At 37.7% G+C, this 25,166-nt stretch overlaps 1 long non-coding RNA gene across 1 annotated transcript in view; it reads right to left on the bottom strand.

The window, feature by feature from the left end:
- LOC136838595 (uncharacterized) overlaps positions 1 to 25,166 on the bottom strand; it is a 508,758-nt gene that overhangs the window by 10,040 nt on the left and 473,552 nt on the right. The window contains exon 6 of the long non-coding RNA XR_010853048.1: positions 17,839 to 17,895. This is a non-coding gene — a long non-coding RNA (uncharacterized lncRNA). The remainder of the gene's footprint in view (positions 1 to 17,838; positions 17,896 to 25,166) is intronic.

The following is a 25,166-nucleotide window of genomic DNA, read 5'->3' as shown; positions in this document are numbered from 1 at the left end:
GGAGTCAATAAATATATGAAGTCAGCTCGTCTTCTCGAGGCAGAACACCTGTGATTTGATAAGCTCTACTCAAGGACTCGGCGGTTGCCTGACTATCTCTTTCAGAGATCTAAGGAATGATAATGTGACCAGATTTAAATGACAGAACAATGAACAAGAAACTAAATAAAAACAAGGATAGCAGTATGTCAACGGCGTCACGTGGCGGACCATGAGCTACCTGCTATCCTGAGTACAGTACCTGCGACCAACCTGGCCAGCGAAGTTCATTTGTACATGGTCAGTTTGCCTTTCTTAAGAGAACCGTCGACGCAAAACCATAAACCATAGATGTCATCTCCGTATATCCCAGTATTCAACCAGGTGCATCTCTCCTCTCGCTTAACCTAAAGATAACAGCAGCCTTGTGCTGGTGGTAGGTGATTAGCCTTCGCTGTTTTCTGTCTTCCAATTTACTACTACTTTAGAACCTCGTAACGCTGTTTAGCTGGAAAGCTTAGGCGGGTGCACAAAAAAGTACACTGGTATAAGGCATTGACTTACTCCCTAAGATTCGTCGATGAGAACATCAGGAGTCAATTGTTTTAGAAGCACTGACATACAACTGCAATTCTTTATCACGAACGTCATTTAGAGATGGCCTCTGACTTAATATCACATCAGAAAATATGAAAACGCGCGCATTCTGGTTAAACTCTTTCAAATAACAGCAAAATCAATCTTACCTGTTGTATCACTCCTTTTATGTAAAAGGTATTGTCTTTTACTAATTTATATTGCACGTATCTGTTTATTCATAATGGTTGTAAGGCATCATCAATTGTCAAAGGCCCAGGAATCAAAACCGGCCGTCCATTCCATTTACTATCCAAACTACAAAAAGAAAAAGTCCCATTCACAAGTGGACTCTATACGAAGCGCGGACTTCATACAAGACGAAGTTACGTGGTCAAGAGCCTTATTGAGAACGATGTAACAATATACTGGGAACACTGGAGATTGATAAAGGTTCCATCTTGCATGACACTTAGGTAGTATGATTTTGCAACAATATTATCATTCGATATACGAAGCATTATTATTCAAACTTGAGATGATCAATGCCATTCGGATATTCTGACATTTACAATATTCGTTCTAAGCTTTATTTTTTATTTCATGTTCTGTACAATTTAATAAAGCCAATTCACAATGTTAGTCATTAATGATACTTTGGTAATTGACGTTTTGATAGGTATTTCGATTTTCAACCTGAAGTAGTGGAGATTAGCTTTTCGTAAAATGTGCAAAGATGTTCTGCAAAATTAAGAATTTACATTCACACTGAAAATCAGACACTGAAGAAGACAAAGACCTCACACAAGGACAGAAGAGGTAGACCGTAACAACAGTGCCCACCGTTCATTCCCTCTCACTCCTCTGGCTTGTCAGGCCTCATCGTGACCCGCTGTCCCTCATGCCAGACCGCTAAAGTCTACTACACAAAATAATCCCGAGATCCTAGACTTTTCTTTAATATACGATCAGCCAACGAGAGTATCCAATGAGCTGACCGAAGATGCAAACCCACACAAGGAACCAGAAAGATGCGGAGACTCTCCTCAAAAATAAATTGAAAGTGCAGCTGCTCAAAAAGTTGTGACCCACATGGAAAAAAGGATCAAACTATACATTATAACCGACAAATAAAAAAATATCCGTTCGATATACAATGATTGGAACAAGAGAGGAAAAAAAAAATACAAGCAGAGATGATAAAAGAAATATTACAGACAGCTCTCGTCGAAAAACACCGCATGCGCTTATTTTGTGAAAACAGAAGAACACATACACACATACACACACATATATATATATATATATATATATATATATATATATATATATATATATATATAAATGTGTATATATATATATATATATATCAATGTACCTATATATATATTGTATATATTATATATATTCTATATATATATATATACTACCTGTAAATGTTCATTCCTTTTACTGTACCTCCGTTCAATATTCTCTTTCTTCTATCTTACGCATTCAACCTTAACAAATTATTCTTTGCAACTGTGCCTTCGGCCACTCCCTGTAATCCTTTAAAACCATTCCTTTTACTGTACCTCCGTTCATATTCTCTTTCTTCTATCTTACTATTCAACCTCTCCTAACAAAATTATTTATTCTATTCAACTAGGTTTTCCTCCTATTACACCTTTAAAACCACCTTTACTATAGTTTCCCGTTAGCATATGACTGACCTCATGTATCCCACAGCTATATGTGTAAATTGTATATCCTATTCTATTTATAGTATATATATATATATATATATTTATATATATAACATTATATATATATATATATATATATATATATATATATATATATATATATATATATATATATATATATATATATATATATATACAGTATATATATATTTTAATCTCATATGCCAAGTGGGTTCCAGATCCGGCAACAAAAAATGAGGTGCATGGGAGAGAATTAGCCAAAATTATTTTGTTCACATGTTCCCAACGGATTATTACTATGCGTGAAATGTGCGTTAATAGGGAAGATAAACTACCTACAGCAAATACTGATGGCTTGCACGCTCGCGCTCGTGTGTGATGGATTTTTTTATTTGGCTTCCTGACGCCAATGCTAAATGATTCCAGCACTGATTTATAAGATAAATGATTTACTGTGCAATACTCTTAATATTTAATATTAAGTAATTAACACCATAAAACCAAATCTAAAGAGGGCAAAATTCTGGAAACTGCCATTAGCACTGCATATCACATCCTCTCCTAGAATCCTGGCAACGATGCACCATCCATCCCCACCAGGTAATGGTTTCTTCATCTTCTCAGACCGGGGCATTCAACTAGCAAACGCCTCGCTATTAAAGGAACCCTCCCAAAAAATAATCACGAAATGGGTGCTAATCATCAGTCATCAAATATTTGTGCTTTAGGTATCCCATTCCACGGACATTTGGCCGCCAGCTGATTTGGCTCCGGACTTTTGGGCACCAGCCATTTGGGCGCAAAACAAAAATTATACGACACTGGGCTCTATGGTATTTCATAAAAATTCAAATGACAAAATGAATAACTAACCATTTGGATCTCAGTCAGTGTTTACCGAAATGCTTATTTTCAGCGTACCATTTTGAGTTTCATGGCCCCTCCCGCCTCCTTTAACCAAAGGGACAGTGATTAATGATAAATTCAAGTGACCACTTGTCAGTGCAGTCAATATAAACAGACCCGATAGAAATAAAAATGATTAATTACAACTTAATAATGAAAAAAACTAATAATATTCCAAAATGAAAATATCAATATAGTTCAAAAATAATTAAAATACTGTGGAAATTTACATAAATGCATCAGCTTTAGAGAAAACAGTACTTCGAATGTGGCAACCTCTTATAAATATACCCTTACCTAAAATGTCCCAAGGGAAACGACCAACGATTCATTCGAAGGTAAAGATTTGAAAAAAGTAATTTGAATTAATTTGAAAATAAGATGGATAAAACGATGGCATTTAGCTAAACAAATAGAAGGATGGCAAAAGAACGAAACAAACTAAAGTGAGTCTAAGCCGTAAAGAAGTTGAGTAGTTGAGCAGTTGGCTTTTCTGGTAGTACAGAGTAGTCAAGTTGTTTACTTCTGTCAGTTACTTTGCATCTCAACTGTGAAATTAAATTCACCGAGTTTCCATTTCCAAATATATACTTATCAGCTCCCTACCTCAATTTAAAACCGACTTCTGTTATTTTTTTATTTTCCATAAAAATTACCCATAAAAGGGGGTACGTATTATTGCGTGACGCAAACCTTTGGCACTATTATAACTGATGCCATGTGAATAAGCTTGTTTTTTCATATTCCATACAATATGTGTTACCACGTGTCTAGCTTAATTTATAACAGTGATATTATAATTTTGTCCCTTAAATCTATACGTAAAAACAGTATTTACAATAAAACATGGTCTTAGCACCTAAACGTCCGTCGTCAAATGGACTGGCGCCAAAACGGCTTCGGCGTCAGAACAGCCGTGCCAAATCGCCGACGTCAAAACGGCTTCGCCAAAACGTTCCAAGCCCTCTTACGCAAGTACGTCCAACGTGTAACTAACATCATTCCAAAGCGGTATCGGATGCTTACAATTTTTAATCTCTTTCATTCTGAAGGTATTGACCAAGGCCCAACTTTCTCGCATTAATCCTTAAACAATAGTAGCTGAAAGTAGTGAAGCTGCAGCTTACTGTACCTTGCTTGTCTATCTGCCTCTACCGTGAACTCCCAGCGCTGGAACTCGATACAATTTCATGGGCGTTACTCTGCTGTCAGCAATATACATACACTGTAAACACTTAAAATCGAAGGGGTGGTTGCTGACTGACTTCAAAATACCAAGTGACTCGAGACTTCTTGAGTCACAGAAGATAATGAAATTTACCTTCATCCATAACTGCTGTTTCAAGTCGCAGTTAAAACTCTTCAGTAAAACTTGAAGTTCATAAAGAAGCGTCACCCTAAATATGGCTGACTACTATGAACTTCATATCCAACACTAGCACTGGATGTGGTTAAAAACAGCTTTATTTCCAAGGAGGTATCTAGAAAAGAGGGTCTTCATTACTAATTAAACTGAAATTCCTCAATAGCTCTTTCGCCCTTAACCCATAAAACTGGGAGAGTTAGGATGTGAATCATATCAGAAATAATTCTCCTCATCAACAGTTTTAAAAGCCAAAGAGCTCGTTGTTCTTTGCAGCCTATACTAGTACTTACGATGAAGGATTGGTAGCGATGATGCAGAGGAAGTCCTCCAACATCAACCAGGAGAATGGGAATCAGCGATGACTTCAAGGCCCTGTAGCTAGTCTAATAACATTACGTTGTATGGCACCCAAAATCTTTAACTGGCATGGGGTAGCTGACAAATAAATCTAGCACCTATATAAACACTTCGATAAAACGAGGACTTTGTAAAATCTATTATTAAAAATCAGTACTAGAAACTGGGTAATTTGTATACAAGGGATCCTTTGACCACACACACACACACACATATATACATATATAGTGTATATTATCCCCAGGTATAAGGTCTAGATGTACTCCCGTTTGTATGGTGAAGATGAGTAGATGTTTTGCTCAAAGAAAGATTAAATCCATATCAGCTCATCTGAGGATTTTGTCAACTGTGAACTGAATTTTTCTATCAACTACCGCCATTCTTGTTTCTGTATATATGTGGAAATTTTCTACAAGAAGTGTTTATGAATGTCATGGGAGTTGGTGGATACCACAATTACAGCGAGAGTAAACAAGGTCACACCATGACCACGGTCACACTTCCCTAGGAAGCCCCACCTTCCAGACATTTTCTGTCAGACGAACTATTTTATCTTTAAGGTTGAACGAAACGACTTACGAAAAAGCTTGAATAAATAATGGTAATTCCCCTCTCACCCCAGAATTATGGATAGTTTCTTAGGACTAAGTGCCATAAAAAAAATACAGATATATGGCGTTTCTTAGAAGCAAATAGTCCGCACATAGAAGACTCCAGATTGAGTAACAATTTGTTGAGTGAAATCTCCTCTAACCACACTGAGTTGGTGACAAAACACTCTTTTGTTCAAGTGCAGTACTAATCTTGATGGCACTATTGTGACGAGGAGTACTCTTATCCTAGCGGGATCAAGGTAGTCTAGGACCAGCAAAGTTTGCAGATTAAAATTTGGAGGTGTTACGAAGGTATCTTCTGGGGCTCTACAGTCAGGAGACTCATGGAGAAGCATCTTAGTCTCCGAAATTTGTTACTCTTCATTATTATGAATTGTGATGTGTTAATTTTCATTCTCGATTCTTGTTGTTAACCAAGTTTTTGGCTGCGTCATCCTATAAATTACAATGTCGCTGCATTGTAAATAACTTCATAACTGCAGTTTTGTTTGTCACTTCGAGACTTCGTCCTTGAAGTTTGGAAGAAGTACTGGAGATATTGGAAGTGCTGCCAGAAAGTTTTAGATGCCAAACACACACGCACACACACACACACACACACGCACACACACGCACATATGGTCACTTTTTACCAGATGCGTGTGTCATTGTAATAACCACAATGCCCTCTTAAATTCTCTAATTCTTCACAGTTTTGCATCTCAGGCTTTGCAGTGGGAGGCGTATCCAAAAACTATCAAGCATTCGAGAAGAGGGCATTGTGGTTATTAAATTTTATACACACGATACATATATATATATATATATATATATATATATATATATATATATATATATATATATATATATATATATATATATATATATATATTTCAAGTATCAAAACTTATTTTATTATAATGGAGAAAGACAGAATCAGTTGACATGAGAGAAATGAAAATGGTTTCACTTTTCAGTAGATGAAATATTTAGACTGAAAAAAAATTCACCGTAGAAAATATAGGACCAGATAAGAAGTCTGCTGTTAGTAAACTAGGGAGTAAAGAAGATCACGATGATCAGTCGAAGAAAATGATAATTGTCGACAAAAGCAAAGAAAGGAAACAAAACACCATTCCTTCCTCCCCTCTCTCTGATTAAAAGCTACCAATAGAATGCAGCAGCAGCTCCTAAATAGAAGGAGTATGGACTGGTCCCTCCCTGGTCCTGGGGTAGGCACATGGATTGGGTGTAGGGTGAAGCGCGACGACACGTGGATGGCTGACTTAACTTTGAAGGTCATGGCACATTTAGAAGGCACAGTGCCATAACTGCCACCTGACATTTGTTTGAGTGCCTCGCTGGGACGCATGAGGGCGCAAATAAAGAGAAATACCCAGGAAGTTTTCTTAAAATAATCGCGCTCTTGAAGTGAGCGCCAAGTTATCCTCTGTACCCACAAGTTCAACTGGGCTACTTTGGATACTTTTATTTGTCAATTTACTTAGCGATGGTAGCTTGTCCATTAAGAACATTTACATAATCTCGAATACAAATCAGTAAAGAAAAATCATGCATAGGTATGGCAGAGCAGGCGCGGCATACAAAAACGAATAGAATTTGAACTACCTCGAGGTACCTTCGATGGATTCTGAACCTTTCTTCCCATGAAAGTTTTTCAGTCTCGCCCTCTTTACTCTTTGTCATTTTCACGCAGCCAGCAAAATCAGATGTCCCTTATTTTAAGGATGAGCTGAAGAAGAAGAAGAAGAAGAAGAAGAAGAAGAAGAAGAAGAAGAAGAAGAAGAAGAAGAAGAAGAAGAAAGATAATAACAAAACTCAACGCGAAGGTTGACTTGAAATGAAGTAGCGCTCATGTGATTTTTTTCAAGGTCACTTCTTTTTCTCGTCTTTATTGAATCTATTTGCTTCAAGATCATTGGTAAATGATGAAGGGTGGATAATCTCCAACAAGTGACCTTTTCACTGGACACGAAATATTTCTAACATGAATTTTGCGTGCAGATACAGCCAATAACAGAAGGTGAATAAAATAAAAAGTCAAATTTGTATATCATTATTTCAGAAACAAAGGTTAGTAGAAAGGGCATACTAATGTTCTTTTCTAGCCCGGACCCGAAGAATGGAAACGACTGCCTTGCTACTTTGAGGTAAAGTGGCTATAAGAGTCAAGAACAACAGGTGGAGGAGAATACGGCAATTTTATGGCCGAAGGCTTAAAGAACCTCCATACTGATCTGTTGAAAGAAATAAAAAATCAAGAAGGAAAAATGCCATATGGCACCGGTGCCAACTCTGCCATGATGGAACAGTGCCAATCGTACGAACGAACAATGACGTAAGTAACATCATCATTGACATCATCATCATCATCACCACCACTAGAGCGTCTCAACAGGTGGCAGCACCAGGTGTCCCTTCAACTTGAAACTGCCGTCATCACCATTAACAGCTGCACCTTCACCATCTAATAAGCAGACAATATGATAAAAAAACAATTAAGAAATAAAGTTATATCATTGGATTTTTCACTATCTGTCTTCTTTATAGTTTACAAAGTTGTATCGTTCACTGAATTAGATAAAGACACCTTTGACTAGATATTAACTGCAGAATGAGAAAAACGAACAGACAAACACGCAACGAGTAATTAAGAAAAAGCAGCGTTTCACGAGGACAATCTTCACCCGCAGAGCCTTTCACCTCAACACATCACGTTTGATTTTATGGAATGTGGGCTGTCAAGCCAAGCACTGGGCCACTTTCTGTCATTTCCGCCCTGAAGACAGCGAAAAGAGGGAGTTGGAGTGGTTGGACAGCAAGATGATGAGATCCAGAAGATACAGGAGATGAAATGAGAGGATCGAAAGGTGGAACTTTGAGATCTCCCACAATTGCACTATGAAGCAATAGTTAGAGTGGTTGGACAGAAAGACTGAAGACATGTAGCGGGAATGAAGTTAAAAGTAAAAAACTAGAAAGTGGTGCAGCTGGGAGCTGAAGGGACGCTGCTAACACCCCGATAGGAATGCCTACAGCCCACCACGTGAGGTTTACTGACGGAATCAGGCCCCACGCGGGAAAATGTGTTGACAGTGCATTTTCTTTATTCCTTAACATCTGATCGTGACGATCTTAAATAACTCAAGTCAACTGTTTTTCCAAGCAAGCAATACTCACATGATCCCAGGGTTCAAAATTTAGTGTGGATGATATGAGAACGATCCACGAGAGACCCAACTTTTATTATTTTTCATTCAGTCCAAACCTTTATTTTGTTTAAGTTTAGTTTGAGAATGATTTTAAGCTTCCTAAAAGCTTGATAGTTTACTCACTTTTTTTTTTGGCGGCACAAAAGATTTTGATGCCCTTCTGCCATCGAACAAAACAAATGTGCCCCAGTACTGATCCAAGTTGATTGACAGTGTTTTGGGGAAAAAACCTAGATTTTGACCGCCTCTTGCCTTCTCGGTTGTTTTCCAGTGGAAAAATAATGCTTTTGTTTTATGCTGTTACTTCAGTCAATATACTGAACTGCTTTGAACAAGGAGAATCATCCTGTTAAATTCAGTGTAAAGAATTTCCATCTACTTTTCGACTGTAAGCGCTGGCGATAACAAAACCTTCGAAATTTTCGTTATCAGGCGACCCACTAGTTCTTCTATTTGGTGGTCGGTAACAAGGAGGGTCTTGTTAAGCATGCTTTACACTTGATTAATCATTAAAGGCTGAAAAGTGGCATCCACCCACACTGGAAAGTAGCCGATCAAAAAGGGATCCAAACCCAACCCTTCAGAGAGAAAAATAAAGAAATGCAAGCTGAGCTACATTCTACTGTTCACTGTTCTTTATATCTTCCATTTTTCTCCCTTCCTATTTAGAAGTTATATGCCTCCTCTTTCCCAGCCATGCAACTGGTAATATATCACACTCAAAGCTGTACGAGAGAGAGAGAGAGAGAGAGAGAGAGAGAGAGAGAGAGAGAGAGAGAGAGAGAGATGAAATCTTTCTCAGTCGCAAATGCCCATTATTATATCTTTTCCTCTTGATATGATTCAGCCAAGTGGTCTTCAGCCTCTTTTTTTTGTCTCACTCTTGGCCCTTTCTCACGTCGTGTTGGAGGCTTTGTTCCTTTTGCACTTACCCCATTGCATTTGTCCACAAGGAATCGAGCCTTTTCCAATGACCAAAAGGAATTTCACGCTTTTCGCGCGGAACCCGGCATCCGAAGAAGCTATTAATATGAGAAGATTATTTTCATATTCTCGTCGGATGACAGTGCGATCTAGAGGCATCTTCGCACACCCTTCAAGGGTGAGTTTTATTGTGGTGATTATTATCAATTGCCCTGGCCGCTAGTCTTACTTGGCTGCCTGCCCACAGCCAGTTCTCGTGCGTGACAAGGAGACTGCAGGTCGCCAGGGACGGCCAAATCAGAGTCCATTTGGATTTTCTTCCTTCCATTCTTCCTCTTTAATCCATTTACGCTATCTCGACCTTTGCTTTAACTGATATCGTATTTATTTCGGCCCACAGATAAGAAGGGTGTAACGTTAAAAGCAATAATTGTAGAGTATCAGTCCATGGTAAACTTTCGCATCTTTCAAGAAACTGGAACAAAACAAGTAATAAAATACACAAAAACTAAATAAGTGAAAGGCAAATCTAATCATGAGTAACAACATGACGGCTGAAAATTATAGTCATGTACATAATTTTACAAAACTCGTAAAAACAAAAAAACAAAATTTTTTTTTATATATAGCAACGTGAAACCACGACATCATGGATAAGTAAAGATTTTCTTTCGATTTTCGCATATTTTCCTCGAACAAACAACCCCTGTCATCGGAGCAGACAGCCAGTACACGTGCTTGCAGTACACGTGACATATTTTTATGTCTTACTAAGAATACCATGAGGAACCAAAAGCAACATTTACATTTGGCATTTGGAGGGTCTTGGCAAAACACATCTCATAATCTGCATGTGGCACTAGAAGAGCAATGTGCTCCCCCGCTATCGTTTTTTTCTCTCTCTCTATCTACTCCACGTGTCCCTTCTCTTTCCGACAGTTATTATTTCTTCTTGCCAAAGGACATCTTTATCGTTCCTTCCCGGTCCAACCAGCAAGTCCCCACTAATGGTTATCATGCAACAATCATGCTCCGATTATTCGATTTTGACATCATTTGGGAACTGTTTATTGGGAGACTGATATCAGTGCGTGATAATGATAGGATCCCCGTCTCTCTGATGCTTGTCATGTTCTCACAAACACAAGACGTTACTCCAATCGTCGGCCTTCAAAGAGGCTTCATTACGTTGCTCTAACATTTCACATCACGAAAGCCACACGGAGACGTACCGTTCCTTCTTGGGCGGTTTATATGTCAGCGTTATGGCACAACTTTGACTTTTCTAGGTAGATATATGACTGAAAATTTAGGCATGGAGTTATTTGCTACTGTTAAGATGTTAGTGGAACTTTAAAATTAAACTTATATTGAACGAGCCCAAAAGCAGACAAATGCTCCATATTTGTATAGGACTACGAAGAGCGAATTAAACTAATAAAACTTCTGAGTTCAGACAACACACGAATTTTTCAGCATTGGTACAACGTTTAGACTTAAAAGCCTTCACTACATACGTTATCAGTAAGAAGTTCATAGAAATGGACGTTACTAATAGACTAAAAATGTTAAGATCTAATAAGAATGGGATAATTTAAACAAACAAAGTAACATCCATTGACAGTCATTTGTGACAGATGAGAAACATGCAAAGGTCATAATTGAAAGATGTCATTACTATAGTAGATTTATAAGACAATGACGCACATTGCTCTGGGGAACAATTGCACCAAGATTAGAATAAATTAAGGATAGAGTAGAATGCACCCATCATAGTTATGGAGGGTTAGAAGTTATTCCTGTTCACTTCCTAATACCAGGAAGTTACAGTTATTTGCAAAAATACAATACTGTTATACTCATCCCGGTTTTCTTTCGTAAAAAGCATCGAGTGGGCTATTGCGGAACTTTTGTGAACCCCTGGAATTTACAATTACAGGCAGAACCCCGTTAGTACAATTAGGTGCACAACTCGACCATTCAAGCGCAAATTAGGTTCAACTCTTTGCCAATATCGTGATGCTTTCTGCATCTAGTATTATTTCATGCTGATTTTTGGAAACAAATAAAATAACAACTAAACCAAGCTAGAAAATGCAATTAAAGATACATTTCCAAGCTATAAAGCATAAAATAAATTTCGCGAAGTCTAAAAAAAAAAAAAAACTCCAAATATAAACAAAACTGCCTAAAGTCTGTTATGAAAAAAGCTGTGGAGGAGTCCAGTCCCTTCTACAAGCTTGAAAATAAAAAAATTACAAAATTCACTTCTCTTGAAAAGTGCACGAGATGAGGTAATTACCCTTGTCATCCAGGCACAATGAGAGGAAACACTTTTTCAAGTTCCCAAGGTCGTGCGTGACACTTGACCAGCAAAGCACGCAATGATCAGGGAGCCGAACTTTCATCGCCAAAAGAGTTGGAGACATCCAGCCACCTGACCATAGGTCATTCGAAAAAATCTAATACTGATGCAACACAGAGTAGTTTCTTATTTTCGTGGCAACTTACACGAGAGCCAGTCTGGCTACTCTCAGCAACCCCTTACTAACATCCAGGCTCTCCTATGAAAGTTGCCATGTCCTCTTCATCTTTTCCCCAAATACTGAAGAAAAGATCTCTATGAGTCAGTGGGATATTTTTTTTTTTTCAAAATGGTATACTCTGTCACTCTTACTAGCCTTCATTTCCAGCCACCCATACAGAACTTGACTATCTGGCCTCCATGGCGTACTAAAAAACTGACAACTAAAATTACCTGTGTTGGAAGAGTAATGATGACAAGGTAAGTTAGATATACTCGTGGACAGCCAGATGGACAACAAATGGGCCATCGCCCTGGAGTGCAGAAAATTAATCACAAGTTAAAATTCCGGTCAAATTGTAAATACAATAAAAAGCTCTACAGTAAAAACTGAAGTACAGCTGGGTACTGAAATGCTTCTTTTACATTTGGAAAAACTTCTCCATATCCTATGCTAGTGTTAGATGTGGAGCAAACAGTATTTGCAGGAATCAAGTTTTCATGCTACGTTGCATGTTTTATCAAAAGGTCAAAGCTGGTAATCATGGTCTTGATGAATTCTTTTTTTTTGCATGTTTTCAAAAGGTCAAATACATGAATTCCTTGATGAATTCTTTGGCAGAGTTCACACCCTTACATAACCTAGTGTTGGTAATTTCCAGGGAGGAAGAACTGCAAAATGCTTATGAGGAATGATACTGTCAACAGGTGTGTTAAGTTTCCTCATAGCCTCTTTCAATCTAAAGTGGAATGGCTGTGGTATTCACAGATGGTCTCTGTAGAGTGGGTATATTTTTTAAAGGCTGGAAATGGAGCTCCAGTAGAATTTCATAAAATATTTACTGCACGTTGTTTCAAAACTGCAAATCAAGCTTTCTCCAGAGTAAATGTATGGCAAGGACTGGTTTTCCCTGTAAGAGTGGTCCTGAACACTGAGTGTTAAGATACTTAGTGTTACCCTCAGCTCCAAGCTTGCTTTATTAGAGCAATTCAAAAGGCATCGTCTACTGCCATTGAAATACAGTTGTGCTGTGTGGATGTTAAAAACCTATTGGAGCCTTCGTCTTACAAACAAAATTCCTCAGTTTTCTTTTTATTTTCTTCTTCCTAAGAAAAATGAATATAATTTAGACAGATGTTAGCTCATTCTCAACTGGGAAAGTCAACTATTCTCTTGACTGCAGTACTTACAAATGAAGAATAATATGTACTACTGTGGTGCAACGATGTTGTACTGAACAGTACCAGAATTTTTCCTTCCCGATGAAAGTGTGGAAGGGTCTTTCTGGCAGTGTCTGATACTGCTCACATGTTCTTAACTTCAAGAAAGGCTGTAGTACAACTTCAATACCACCAAGCATCATTGCCTTAGTTTTCTTTCATTTAAATTGCACTCCATACATAAGCACACAGTTACTAATTTCTTGATTTATCTGTCTTTACTGAATATTTTTATTTGTTTTCTATTGTTGTCTTTTTTATCATAAAGCTGCTCCATTTTATAGACGCTTGGCGTGTAAGTTAATGTCCCTTGAGGCTTGTTCCAAAAAAAAGGGACATACATGTCCCTTACCTATCTAAGGCTAACTCATCTCTGAGAGCATTCCAGATGATTAATTTTGAAGATGACACCACTGTCGTTCATTTAAAGGTAAATAACTCTTGATGACTTTCTTCCAACAACATGGCCACAAACATGGTTAAAATCACACAACTTGATGTCATCTGAAGAGGCTACATTAGTGAAGTATGCACACCAAATGTGAAGTCTATTTCTTACAGCTCAGTAGTAATGGACTCGTTTAAAATTGTAGACAAAACCTATGAAATTTGAAGTTATAATTTCACCATTTTGCAAAGTCTTTACCTAAAGGTGTATTGACTTGAGTGATGGACAGACAATTTCCCTTCATGCATATCTAAATGTGGTGACCTACTTTTCTACCAAGTTTGACTGTAATCCCTTAAACTATGTATGAGGAGTTCTCATGACAAGGTAAGTGTGTTATGACACATCAACAGACACCCAGATGGACTGATGTGTGATCTCTCTTGATGTACATTTATGCATAATGGTCTACCTTTATATCAAGCTTTCCTAGATCCATTTAGTCATATAGGAATTGTAAAGACATCGGAAGTATGCCTGACACACTGACATAGTGATGAACTCACAGACAGACAGAGGGACGATCTTCTTTCAAGCAAATCAATGCATTATGGTCTATCTATTTACCAAGTTTTGCTGAAATCCCTTTAACAGTGTAGGAGACAGATAGACAATCAGATGAAATATCATCCTCAAAGCGAATCTATGCATGTTGGTCTGCCTATGTGCCAAGTTTGATTGAAATCACTTTGACCAAGTAGGAGGAGTTGTGATCACAAAGCAAGTGTCACAGACGTGCTGACAGAAAGGCAAATGGGGAGACAAATGGAAAAATTTTTTTATGCACATCCGTGCATGATGGTCTATCTTTATACTAGGACAGATTGCGTACAACCATATTGGGTGAGTTGTGGTAACTAGACACTGATGGACCGACAGACAAGATGATCTCCCTCCTTTCATGCGCACACATACATGATTGTCCACCACTGTACCAAGTTTGACTGAAATCCCTTCAACCATTTAGTTGTGATGACATGGTAAGCATAACAAACAGCCATGCAGACAGACAATCTCCTTTCATGTACCTGTACATTTGAGTTCATCTTTATACCAATTTTGACTGAAATGGCCATAACCGTGTAGGAGTTGCAATGACAAGGTAAAACGGGCAGGGAGAGAGAAAGATGGACAATCTTTCTTCATGCACATCTATACATGATGATGTGCCTTTGTAATAAGTTCAACAAGTATACCTTCAAATATTCAGGAGTTGCGATGGAAAATGTGACAAGCCCACTGACATATGGAAGGATGGACAGACAGATGGAGGGAAAAATCTATGCTCCTCCCAACATGATGGCAGGGGACTAGTAATACTTTAAGAATGATAACAATCATGTGTGATCTTGTCACTCCTGTTGAGCTACTGTGAGGATTCGATAGCTCTGGGATGCCCATATTATTCGGGAATGCTAAAAATGCATGATTCAGGTTGAGGGAAGCCTTTCAGTATCATTACAAATGAACCCATCACACTCGAAGAGTTGTGGCCATTTCTAAGTGTGGGCAGTAGATGAAATGGCTAAGGTTTCGCAGATCAAAGATTCTAAATTTCTGGGATTCTTTCATGGACACAGTGAAAGAAGACTATGATACACCAGGGCTAAGATGCTCTATACCACAGTTTGAGAGGAGGTCCTGACCATAGTCTGAAGGAACCTTTGGTCAACGGAAAGACATGAACAGTTACATATTGTTTTATGTACCTGGGCCTGGGCTACCCATCTGTTCGTAAATACATAGACATAAACTGGCAATTACTGTTGTTGCTGCTGCTGCTACTGATGCTGGGGATCTGTTGCTTTCCAAACGGGGAGAAAACCTGGAAAACTGACCTGGTTTAGTCTTGCACACCCTTAGTTCTTGGGTGATGGAAAGAAAGAGCTGATTTATGCTTAGGAAGCCTGAATTTATCAGACTTAGACTTAATGCCTGCTACTGTGTTTTGTTGGAGCTACTATTGCTTCTTGGAATCTCTGGAGCTGCTATTGCTTCTTGGAATCTCTGGAGCTGCTATTGCTTCTTGGAATCTCTGGAGCTGCTATTGCTTCTTGGAATCTATACTTATGCTCTCATATATAACAACTATTTCATATAAAGAACAGAGATTAGAGGTGGTCTCTAATATTAATACTTTCCTCAGTATGTATAGCAAAACAAAGTGCACATCTCATGATCAAGCTAGTTTTGGAAGGTCCTCTCGAATCTCTTTACCCCAAGTTTAAGGGCATTTTGGTGTGGGCTGACAAAACTGGCTCAATGCTGATGAATAATGAGGTAAAGGCCGAGTCCAAATTAAGAGATCAACTACAGCAGGCCCCACTGAGAAATAGTCCCAGGAATGGCTGCCTTGCATTGAGAAGAGAAAATTTCTCTAGTTTGGTTTCTATAATACACCAAAAGCATTTTATTCAGAAAGAAAGAGACTAGTTTGGGAACATCTCTCCTTTACAGGTTGAGGTACAACCCTTCAAACTGTCTCCATATCTTCGAACTTTGAATCTAATTTTCCAGGAATGCTTTTCAGTTCGCTCATAGTGCTTGCCTATAATGAATAAGAGGATTATCCTGAAGTTTATGGTTCTTCCAGAACGACATATAGACCCTTGGAGAAAAAAAGGCTCTCCAGAGCCTTTCTAGGAATGAACCTACAACATCCCTAGCATTCCTGTGTGCCAGGGGATGATATAATTTTGATTAGGGTGATTTTATCTGAAGATGAGGTTAAAACCATAGTTTAGTATGGGCTGACTATATGAGAAGTAAATTATTTGACGGAAAAAGTTAGAACGCAGAGCCGGGGTAATTAAAATGCACTTTTCCTCTGAAGGGTGAGGGTATAGTGGACTTTATGACCTCTGGGAGGTATGCTCAGTAAATGCTGAGGAAAATTCTTTTAAGGAATAGTAATTGTCTGCTTTGTCAGGCTGAACTCATGAAGAAAATGCACAGAGATTAGGGAGACTTGCAAAGTGAAAGAGGGAAATGGGTTAGCAGGAAAGAAAAAAAGGCTTGAAGATTTGGAAGCTTAACTACTTTAATCTTTCAGTACCTCGTTGCATTTCCTGGAAGGAGTGTAGTTTGGTTATGGCTTAGTCAACCTCTAGAAAGCTGGGAATGCATAGGTGTTGCATACGCTTTTCAAATGAGTCATACCTTCACATAATGCAATTCTTAGATGTTGCTGAAATAATTGGATTTTCTCATATATAGGAAAGCTTTCAGAGAGGACCAAGCATTACTTTTCAAGCAACACATAACCAGGCTCATACTACCAATGTGGGTTCACTTTCACTACAATGTAAAATTACTCGCTTTTTTTTATTGATACCTACTCCGACAGTGCTCTTGACTGCCTCACCTCCAAGCCTCATTGTACACACTGAGCACTGCAGTCATAAAGCTATAAACGTGGGTAAATAGACAGAGTTTCTCTCTTAACAATAAACACTATCACGTCGACAATATTTGCACCTTTATATCCCTTGTGACAGAGCACTGTTGTGCTAGGTACTCATCTTCTTCTCAGAAGGAAGGAAAAAGGCACGGACATCAGGTCTAAAACTTTTCATATTACGTGTGGATCAAAAAATCGTCTGATCAGATATTATTCACCCATATTTTTCAGAGCAAGAAAGCCTACCTGTGAACAGTTCATGAACGCTATATTTAACGTATTTACTGTCTGATAATGTCATTTGCATTCATGGCACCACGTTCGTTTGTGGTGTGTTCATACCCATTTAAGTCTTTGCCCATTCAAAAGCCCAGACAGCAGTGATTCCTTGCTATTACATAACTTTGTTATGCAAACGTGCCAGAAGAGGTACTTACTGATTGATCAGTTCCTCAAGTCTTCTGCCGAAATTATTTCATGCAAAAGCAACACTATTATTAGTGAACCGTGATGTAAAGTATCATATCTCCTATTTTCATCTCAAAATTCTTGGAGACAGAAGTGTTACAAAAGTGGCACACAATAAAAGTCATGAAATCCCTTACCTGACACAAGATATTTTTTTAACCCCCTATCACATAACGATGCTTATGCAGCGAGTTCTGTAAAGAAAAAAAATAGAAAAAGTGTGTTATACTCAACTGCTTTCACTTCTAAATAGTCTAAACATTAAAATTATGATATTATACAATCAGAAAATAGAACAAAATTCACAAAATAAGAACTGCGATGTTACAATACTTGAAGTCGGCGATGACGTCCTCTCTCTCTCTCTCTCTCTCTCTCTCTCTCTCTCTCTCTCTCTCTGAAAGAGAATATGTTCTAGAAATGTATGCATAGTGTTAGTTTCAGCCACAGATTCAGGGAGACAGAAATTCTTTGCCAAACATCATCGTATCATAGATCCGTTGACTCCACTTCGTAAAGTCTGGTACTTATCATAGCCCGTGTCTGAGAAACAAACGCACGAAATGGAGTCCACGGATCTATGATACGATAATGTTCGGCAAAGAATTTCTCTCCCTGAATATGTGGCTGAAACTAACACTATGCATAAATTTCTAGAACATATTCTCTTTCAGCAAGAGAGAGAGAGAGAGAGAGGACGTCATCGCCGACTTCAAGGGCATCGTTGACAGCTGTCACTTGGCCCCGTGAGCATACGTGCTGCATGTCTGGACGGGCACTTCTCGCGATCTCGCTCCCACCACCCTCCGTCAGTTCTCTCCCAAACTCATTTGTCTTCGCCCTGGCACCAAACTGCATCAAACTCGCGAACTTGTCAAGAAAGCTTTATTTCATACATATTCTTTTTCTTCTTCTTTTTAAATTTCTTGCAAAAGGGTAATGACCGGCCACTAGGTCATTTTCTAATAGACTCCTCGCGATAACATCAGTGATTCAAGTTTTGCGTTCTTATTTTTTAGCAGTATTCATGAAATGTTTCGAGCAAAAGTGTTTATATGATTTAGTATGCTGAAGTTGTTGTATTCATATCCGTACGCGAGCCTGCATATCTCTTTGTATTTATATATATTTGTAATAGTCATAAACTAAATACATATGTAAAAAAATTTCCTAACTTATACTCCTTTCTCATTATCCACTGAATAATAGCACACACATGCACACACGCGTGCGCGCGCGACAGATACACGAGTCTTACTGACACCATGACACACTATTCGCGCACAAGAGAATGGTACGTGATAGTGTCAGATGGGCTCCGAGAAGAGAGGATAGAAATGCGTGGAGATTTATGGAAGACATATATATATATATGTATTATATATATATAAACACACACACACACATATAACCCAGGCACTGTTGCCCTAGAAAATGCCAAAGGCATGGAATAAGTTGTACTAGTGTCCGAAGGAGGCAGGGTGCCTATAATGGGTTGTGGATCCAATGTTAAGATTAAATGCCTCCACAAATGCAGGTGACCAACTGCAACCACTGCACTCCTGTAGGATGCTGTAAATGAAGAAAATAGAATTCTTTTCATTCTCTGTGGTGTAAAGATCATCAAAAGCTCATGGACCTGTGGTTTGCAGCCCTGTACTGTGTATTGTTACTGAAGAAATCTTGTTTTGGATGTAGGTACTGAGGTACACAATGGAAGAAATGTATGATAGTCGATTTGTTCAATGAGGGGACATTTCATGGTATGGTACTGGGATAAAGGTAAAAGTCAGAGTACAGTATATAGGATTGGGGATAGTAATTAGTAATGGTGTCTGGAAGATTCTCAAGACAGGTGAGAGGCTATCACTGCACTGGTCTGAGTATTGTATCAGTATGACTAAGAGGGTAAGAGGAAAAAAGTTGTGATGTTGGGAGGATAAAGAAAAAGAAAGTGAAAGAGATGTTTTACGAGTCTGAAGTAGTGCCTGACTGAGTCTACAGAACAAGACACGGTGGTTGTGCTAGATGATTTCAATGCAAATGTAGGTGACACAGAAAGAAATGGCAGGCAAAGTTGGTATGTGTAAAGGTTTTGGAGTATATATGAATGGAGAGAATCAATATTGTGGAGGTGTTTTGGACAGGCCGCTTAATTCCTAAGTATGCTTGGAAAAGAGAAAATAATGAAGAAAATTTAGTTAAATGTTTAAACAAATAGTACAGTTGGAAAAGCAAGGAAAATATGTAACTAGTGAGCTTGATAAAGAGTATATAGATGAAAAATCAGCAAGGGTTTAAAGACAATTAGGTAGAGGGAATATATTAAGAAGCTAATTCTAGGATAGGGTCATAAAATCAGCAGCATTTGTTTGTAGGTAAAGGAGGGTAGAAATGACGGGTATAGCGAAGGAACACAGAATTATGTTAGAAGTTTGAGAGTTTAAGGAATAGCTTATATGTAGTGTAAATGGGCCACGAAAAAATACTCGATAGACTGGATACACATAATGTGGAGGGTGCTGAAGACATAATCTTTAGAAGATAATCTGCCAATAGATCAAAGTTTTTAAGGATAAAAGTAAAATGTGGTAAAATATGTACAGAGGTTAGACACTGGGTTGGATAAGAAGTGGTTCTAAGACATGGCTATTTAATGTTACTATGTGAGAAGTGATGTACGAACTAAAAGACGGGACATTAGAATCAAGTGCAAAGTTACTGGATAAGATGGGTTATGAATAGCGAGTGGAATGGTATGTTTGCAGATGATACAGCAGATGAGGATAATGAAGAGAAACTGCAGAATCCATGAGTTTAAGTGCTTGTAAGAGGACGAGGGTCAGAGTAGATTTGAATGGTCATATTATAAGATGAAGTGGAAAGCATGAAGATATAGCAATAAATATTAACATGGATGGTGGAAGAATATAAGTGGCTTTTCAGCAGGGTTATTTGGGAGTAAATGTTATGAATGATGGAAGACAAGAGAGAAAGCTAATGAACAGGTGAAGAAAGGAGAGTATAAAGTTATATGCAACGCATTTGGAGGAGAATTGTAGTGCATGTAAGCCAAGGTTGAATTGTATGAAAGATGGTTTAGCCAGCTCTCAGCCACATAAAAAGAATGGAGAATGATAGGTTAATAGATAAGTTTCAATGTGTGAGTGGCATTCCCTGTTAAGGAAACAGTTGGAAAAAAATATATATATATATATATATATATATATATATATATATATATATATATATATATATATATATATATATATATATATAGATAGATAGATAGATAGATAGATAGATAAAGAAAGATAAAGAAAGTTCCATTTTTTCTTTTCCTTCGTGGATTTTGTCTTTATTTATATATTCATCACGTTCCATATTTTCGTGATTCAGTTATAAATATATATATATATATATATATATATATATATATATATATATATATATATATATATATACATATACATACACATATATATATATAATAATAATATATATGTATGTGTATATATAAACTTGGGTATGTATACATCTTCAGGGAGTTACACCCCTGCCCTTTAGTGAGCATCAGGTTTAGCTGGCCCAGTTGGTAGTAGCTGGATTAGGGCTTTGAGTTCAGGGTACAAGCACCTTACTGCCTTGTAGGTTGACAACTCCTTTGGTAATGGCTAGACCAAATATCTAAAATCGTGGCCTTGCTCAGGAAGAGCACAAGAGTTCATTGGTAGTGGTGATGGATAGGGTTAAGGCGTCGAGTGTTTTGTCTCTTCATCTTCAACCCTGGACGCCTGTTGGGTCATTTTGGTTAAAAACCAATAAGCAACAGTAGGGGTCATCGGCTTTTGTCAGCTAGGAACGGCACACTACAAGGAACTGGCTGTCCTTAAGTGTAATTAGCCAAAAATTCGTCCATGCATTCTTCCACAATTGCATAGGCACAATTTAGAAATGGCGTCCAGTCCCATGCATATTGGGTGGCAAGAATCTCTAAGTTTATAAACAATAATAAATAAAAAGAAAAGAAATAGGAATGTAAGAACCATGAATCATGCTGGGAGGATGGAAATGGTATAAAATGAATTAAAGAGATAAGTACTGGACATTGTCACTGCATGTTTTTGAACCATGGAGGAAAGGGATGTGCAAGGAAATATTGGAAAGAGGAACAACAGATGGAATTAGCAGCAATAAAGGACTGAGAGAAGCAAAAGGTACATGCAAACAAATTTGAAGAAGGAGATCAAGAATGGCAAAGTTGAGCAGGTACTCATGTTTAGACAGCGATGTTAAACAAAGATCAAAATCTAAGTAATAGAGAATGCCTGGACAAATGGGCTGATGATGTTGGCAGTCATGAACTCGTGGGGTGGCTTTTGTGTTAAGGTAACCCACAGAATTATTAATTAAATAGATATGGTTAAAAAGAAGGTAATGAAGACCGAGTGTGGATGAGTGGATGAAACGAAATCAGAGAAAAGATAATTGATGCTGAATATTTCAAATATTTATAAAATTGATATCCAGTAAAGGTTCTCCTGAGTTTGAATTTAGTGAAAGACTAAATAAGATCTGGAAATCAAATCGACTGAAACTGTATACCAAAGTAAGATTATACACACGTCTCGAATGATCTGTATTTCAACACAGATATAAATCATGGCATGTCAACAGAACAAAATGCTACCATCAGGGGTATGAGCGAAGTGCCACATGTAGATGGGGTATTGATGAAATGGAGATGGAGAGGGCTTGGACATATCTTTCAAACAACCCCTGGAAGAACAGTAGGTGATAATGTCAGCTGGGCTCCTTTGGGGACCAGCAGTGTTGGAAGACCACACCTACTTGGGTGAGAACTATGAGAAGGTAGGCTAGAGATGAGTGAGGATTATCGAAGACAAAATATATTAAAGACATGATTTATGGAGTTTCAAAGAAGCTTTTCGACGTGACGTGGCGTTGGGGGCAAGGATGACGATGATAATATATATATATATATATATATATATATATATATATATATATATATATATATATATATATATATATATATATGTATAACTGAATCACGAAAATATGGAACGTGATGAATATATAAATAAAGATAAAATCCACAAAGGAAACGGAAACACTGGAGTGCTGCGAGGCCTTTCGACGCTAGGTCCTTTACTTAGCAGAACAAAGAAAGCTCATACAAATGACAGATGGGGATTATAAAGGAAACATATGTACCTGGAATTCAACACAATTGAAGAATTAGTAGAACTGCCAAAACAGGATTAAATATTTAAGAGGTTTTTACAAAGGATTAAGATCAAAACCTCTAAAATATTTAATCCTGTTTTGGCAGTTCTACTAATTCTTCAATTGTGTTGGATTTCAGGTACATATGTTTCCTTTATAATCCCCATCTGTCATTTGTATGAGCTTTCTTTGTAAACATACTTTTATATTTCTTCAGTCTGCTAAGTACAGGACCTAGCGTCGAAAGGCCTCGCAGCACTCCAGTGTTTCCGCTTCCTTCGTGGATTTTATCTTTATATATATATATATATATATATATATATATATATATATATATATATATATATATATATATATGTATGTGTGTGTATGTGCGTGTGTGTGCGCATGTGTGTGTCACACACAAACACAAATAAACACCTACGACAACACTGACAGACCCGGAAATTCGAGTAAATAATGAAATAACAAGGGTAATTCAACATTTATGCACAGGACGTATATATGAAGAAGTACTTTAACATAATATCGGTGAATGCACACCTGCAAAAAGAACGCCAAAACATCTGTAAAAGGTGAAAAGGAAGCTTTCATTTGTATTGAATACGACAGCTTTTCACTTTTCAGTAGTCAACTTCTCCCCCCACCCCTCCTCCCTCCCCCCTTATTTCTTCATTAATAGAAATTCTTTATACCTGACTAACATGACACATGTCGGCAAGTTTCATTTGTTATCTAGGAAACACAAGGTCATCAGAGTCATCGCGTCGACGCCAGTCTACAGCATCACTCAATCAATCACATGGTTTAATACTGTATCACCATCTCGACCAGCTCTTCTGCACTGGAGTCATTTTCCTGGGATTCAATATCAAGGTAAGGAACGAAAGTAATGTGACGCCGTATGCGAACCACGATTCATCTGTTGATTATCCCGATGCAAAGAGATTTCCTTATCAATATGTTTGTGACAAACAACTCTCTTATCAGTAATCATCAGATGGAGTTCATCGGACGGATAATTACTCACGCGCACATATTCCCAATGTGGTAGTAATCATTCTGTGGGGCATGTGAAAGGTATTCTCAACTGCGTCTTTATATCTCTTCCTCTAATGGGCATTATATGACCATTACTAAATTGATCTCTTATACTAATGGATATCATTCTCAAAACAACGAGTCTCATAAACTGCACTGTTTTGTTTTCTGGGCTTATTTGTCTTTCTTGGTATTATTTTCAATGAGTGTTAACTTGCAGAACTGAATTTCTTTGCTCTACCAATTTAATAGCATAAAGATCTCAAAAATCAAAATTACCTATTTCTGATCGCCTGTTAGGTTTAAAACATTGCGTTTTTCACCGTCACTGATTCTGTTTTCTGATAAGTTTACATCTCGTGACAGACTGTTAATACCTTTAGCAAAGTCTCAAGGACGAACCTGAAACACAAGTAGTACTTGAGCACAAAATGATAACTTAAAAAATTTGTTCTAATAAGAGATCAAAGTTTTCCCAACTAAAAACAAGTAAAAAATGCGCTGAATTTTCTTCGGTGCAATCAAGTTTTCTGTACAGCGTATAATCATGGCCACCGAAAATAGATCTATCTTTCGGTGTACTGGGTATAATGCTGCATGAGCCGCTACCCATGAAACTTTAACCACGGCCCGGTGGTGGCATGTCCTATGTCGTCGCCAGACGCACGATTATGGCTAACTTTAACCTTAAATAGAATAAAAACTACCGAGGCCAGAGGGCTGCAATTTAGTATGTTTGATGATTGGTGGGTGGATGATCAACATACCAATTTGCAGCCCTCTAGCCTCAGTAGTTTTTAAGATCTGAGGGGGGACGGACAGACAAAGCCGGCTCAATAGTTTTCTTTTACAGAACACTAAAAAAAGAAAAGAAAAATAAGGAGTATGTGAGCATCCTAACGTAGCTGAAGAGAAACATTTAAAATCACAGGTGTATGACAAATGAAAATTTTCAGAATTTACAATTCCTTTGCTGTTAAAATGGCGTTATATTATTATTCAGACGATAAACCCCTTTGCATATGGACCAAGCTTACAAGGTCATTGACTTGATAAAAATAAATAAATAAATAAATTATCAAAATAAAACGTAAATTGTTTTGGGGTAGTAATGCACTGCATCTTCGCTTGAACTTTTTGAGGTTCTAATTGCACAACATCCTCAAGGAGACTG

Source organism: Macrobrachium rosenbergii, chromosome 5, assembly GCF_040412425.1.
Source record: "Macrobrachium rosenbergii isolate ZJJX-2024 chromosome 5, ASM4041242v1, whole genome shotgun sequence".
Lineage (NCBI taxonomy): Eukaryota > Metazoa > Arthropoda > Malacostraca > Decapoda > Palaemonidae > Macrobrachium > Macrobrachium rosenbergii.
This window is presented reverse-complemented; position numbering and strand designations above follow the sequence as displayed.